Below are 4,662 nucleotides of genomic sequence, written 5' to 3'. Positions count from 1 at the left end.
CTACTGCTATGGCAGCCACAACACTTTGTCAACACAGCCTTGCGATATCCTTGCTAGCATTGGCATGGCATGGCAGTGGCACTGGCACTGGCAATGGCTGTGTGACTTTATGGCGTTAATGTTTGGCAAACAACAAATAAATAAATAAACTTCAACTTCTGATTTTTTTTACCGATTATCGTCTACGAGTATGTGCGATATTCGCAAAGGGGGATGATTTAAACGTTTTGTTCGACTAAATTGACTCTTTGTGTACGATAAATGGGTGCGAGTGAAATTGGAAGCTGAAAGGAAGAGCATGTTTGTTACAGGATATTCGGTTATTGAAATTTAGCATTACCCACATAGTCAACTTGAATTAAGGGATTAAGTACACAGGGAAAATAAACAGAAAAAAATAGAAGAATATTATTTAACAACAAATAATTTTGATAGTGGATTTTAATGAGTTACCTCGAAATATATGAAGCATCTTGTTATTTCGTTGAGTGATTTCTTAAGACATTTTTATTAAAAATCTTTAAAAATGATGACAAATAACTTAAAATTCATACGCTAACGGATCTCTTCTTTTTGGTTGTAGTGGTTGTAGGCCATTAGATAACTTCCATAAACCTAAATGAGCGATTTTTCATCATTTTGCTACCACAAAAGCAAAAACCTTAGTACAAAAGAGTAGAGACTACATACATCCCGCCGAATTTAGATAATTTAATAGATCTCTCGTCTTCACCGATGAACAGTTTGATAAACTATCAAAGAATAATCTTTCTAAGAACCTATATCTTCTGGACGGTAAAGCCAGGGATTCACAGAGATAATGTAGTATGGTTTCTTTTTTCTGTGGGTTTCCAAAACTTCTGCAGTAAGGATTATGAGGAATGCGCAGTTTCTCTGCTTGGGTTGCTATATACCAATGACCAGAAAATATTGCAGTAAGCCTAGCAGTGTTCACGCGGTCTCTTTTGATGAGTTCCGAGGATCTATCTATTCGCTACAAATTTTTTATAACTGTAAAGTAGCTTATATGAAGTTCCCGCATATAATTACACATTAATAACTCCCTCGGCTTCCGCGAAAAGTGTCAGATAGAAAAATGGCTGCCTTATATGGTTGGTAACAAGGAAATTTGTTACTGTTATTTTATAAAATTGCATGAACAATTTTTCACAGTTTACATAGGGCGGGGAATAAAAACTGTGTCCATAAACCAAAAATTTAGCTAAAGGCTTTCTTTATTATTCTGTTTATCTAAAGTCTTTAGACCTACAAAGAATTTTTACAAGCTTTGTGAAATAAGCGTATTATTGTAATTATTCTAAAAAATGTAGATCTTAAAAACTTTAATATCTATCGCGGGATGGCTTTACTACCTACAACATAAATAAGACGAAAGTAATGACTACAGATACTCCACCGCTCGTGTTGAAAACCTTGAATATGTAGACTACTTTAAGAAAAATTTGCATCAAGAAATTCGATATCAAACAATTAGGTAAAAATCTATAACTTTTGTGAACACATCGTAACGTTAAATATTGAATATATAGTAACCAATATATAGAAACCACATTTCACCACTATATATTTTACACAAATAATTCAGTTTGAGTTTTTAATTAAAGACATAAATTATCTCTTAATCGATATGTCACTAAGGATCTTAAGGTTTCTAAATAGCTTTCCAATTGTTTCTTCCATCAATTTTTAGACGCTAAAAGATTCGGTTTATGGTTTCGAATTTTTTTTTTTTGTAAGGTATCCAACGGTCTCCCATAAAAACGTGTTTGTTAAAAAGAATTAGTACATTTTAGAAGTATATTTTTATCTTTAAATTCTGAACCGGAATTACGGGTTTGAAATCACTTAGTCGTCTACTTCAATAAATTTCTTTTATGCTCACTTATTTGCTTATTTATAATAATAAAATGAAAGCATTTGCCCAGACCCATAAACTGATGAAAAAGAACTTAACTTCAACAATCGTTAAATAATTTTAACAGATAAATAGCGTACTCGGCACTCAAAGTGCTTCCATTATGCATGCGGTAAGGATAATTTTATATGCAGGAATTTTAAAAATATATTAGCTGGTATCAACCTTAACCACAATAAACGCAAGCACCACAGCCACACATAACAGGCAGTAAACACTCCTTGGGCTTTGGAGAGCTCCCACCCTCGCAGGGTGCCGTGCCGTTTGTTCGGCTTGTTTAAGCCATTTTAGTTGGTTTACTTGGCTTAATTCAATTTGCAATTTTTCAAAATGTGCGCTTGGGGACTAAATTGTTGTTATTTCTGTTGCTCGTCTTTGTATCCGTGCCACCCCTTACTATCTACTATCCAAACACCCAAACACCCAAACAAGTGCTGCAGAGATTTTCATATTGAACGTATGCTTGGTGTCAGGAATTTCGTTCGCATTTCTCCTGGTTGTTATCAATTTTTTATATTGTAATTCTGCTATGCAGTGAACGGCAAAGGGTGCAACTCAGTGCCAGTGTTTTGGGGGGAGCAACGTAATCTGTATTTACTTTGCATTCGTTTGACTTTTAGATTGTTTGCAATAATGAGTTTTGATTGTTGTTTGCAATAAGGACAGTCGCTCATTCCTGTGCCAACAGTTCTTGGAAATATATAGTTGACTTATGATTTTGTTTGACATGAAATTGGAGAAGGAAAGCAAGGATAATTGTTTTTACATTTGCATTGTACATATTTTTGCTCACAGCCCATGTTCTTTGGTGCTACGAGTATTCTTATCGTGTCTTTATTTCTTTTACTTATTGGCAACACAATACTCTCAGTATTCCTGTTCTTTCAGAACGAAATCGTACTTTTGTTTATACTATACTGACACCCTTTCTGGAATAATTAAAGAATTGTATTTTGCAAATTTGGTAATTTTATGATCATAGGGTTTTACCCCATGATTATAGTATGCACTTACTATGGTGGAGAAGACCGAAATGTTTTCTTATTGATTGTATCTATCAAAATATGAGAACTCTTGACAAAAAATTGAAAAACTTTAACCAGATAGTATGGATGATGACGATGATAATGGTAAATATTTGCAAAAATTCAAAATAGATTTATAATCACCCAAAAACGATTAACAAGTATAAAATTGAATAAAAACAGAGTTTAGTATTGTGTTTCGAGTCAAATCGATATTTATAAAGTCCACGCAATTGAAGATGAAGAGCAATTGAAGGGACTGCGTTGAAGCAATCGATTGCTTTTTTGAATTCAGCGTTATTATTGAATTGTTGTTTAATTGGTTTTTGATTTCTTTATTTTGGTTAAAATATTTAAAATTTGCTACTTATTGAAATTTTTGTTTATTTTAATAAACAAATTTGGAATTATATTTAACCATAAAAGCAGCTCACAAACAAATTGGCAAGTCACCTTGTCAGCGTGAAGAAAATATACTCACACAAACCAATAAACAATGAACGTTCATTAGCGTCTAGAAGACCCGGGAATTACTGAGCTGACGCACTCACATTCACGTTAAGATTGCAGCTTCGTTCTGACAATCGCAACGGTGCTCAGGAACGGCTTTCGGAAGCTGCTAACAATCGCTGAGTCTGTTGTCTAGGATGAACTTGAAACCGCGACAATTGTTTGTTTATTTGTTGCTTTGTTTGTTTTCGTTTGTCAACAGAAAATGTTATGGACTCTGGTTTTTAGTGTGCACTGATTGCAGTTGGAGTTGTGGCTAAGTTTGGATTGCTACCACTGCGCAATGATGCAGTAATACAGCGGTGCAGTAGTTGCAATTGCAATTCCAGTTGCAGTTGCAGAACGCATCGCTTTCAGACACATTAAGTGTCATTTTGCAGCTGCTAATTGACATCGCAAATAATGGTACAGCATACTTACGTACTGTTGACACTGCATCCGCACAAGAATTGTTATTGTTATTATCTTGAACCGAGTCTACTCTTCAGTATAATCGAATTAACTGACAGCATGAATAAGAAATATTGCCGTCGTATGAACAATCGTAATCGAATTTCAGCGGTATTAACAAATCTATGCATTTTACACTATGCAAATTGCAATTATTATTTGCTCAATATATTTGAGAAAGTCATTTCCACCTAAAACCCATGGATCGCCCACACCTCTCATATACTCGTAAACCGCGTTTTAATTAATTGCCAGTGCGGCAGCGGCCAGTGTTTTTAATTTGTACACACACAAGACCTCGGTATGTGAAAATCACTGAATTTGTTTAACGCAAACTTTTATTTACGAATTTTTAGGTTTAACTTAAAAAACTGAGTCAACAAATACAAAATAACTTCTTTTTGAATTATCGAAATACACAAACAATAGCTTAAGTTTACGGCTGACTTCCCGCTTAATTGCTTTTGACGGCTGCGGTTTGCATGTTGACCGAGTCAATATCGGTGGTTAATAAGTCAATAATTGAAAAAACGCAGAGGCACAAAATTAACAAAATTTATATCTACTTTTGTGTATAGAAAAGCTCTGCTGAGACCTCTGCGAGTATGTTGGACTAAGCAACTGTTGGACTAAGTCACTTACCACCTTCACTCCAAATGGGTAACACTTTCTTAAGACAGCGGCAACGGCAGCATCACTATATAAATAAATACGATTTTTTAAAGTGTATAGCAATCACTA

Source organism: Teleopsis dalmanni, chromosome 2 (assembly GCF_002237135.1).
Source record: "Teleopsis dalmanni isolate 2A chromosome 2, ASM223713v2, whole genome shotgun sequence".
NCBI lineage: Eukaryota > Metazoa > Arthropoda > Insecta > Diptera > Diopsidae > Teleopsis > Teleopsis dalmanni.
This window is presented reverse-complemented; position numbering follows the sequence as displayed.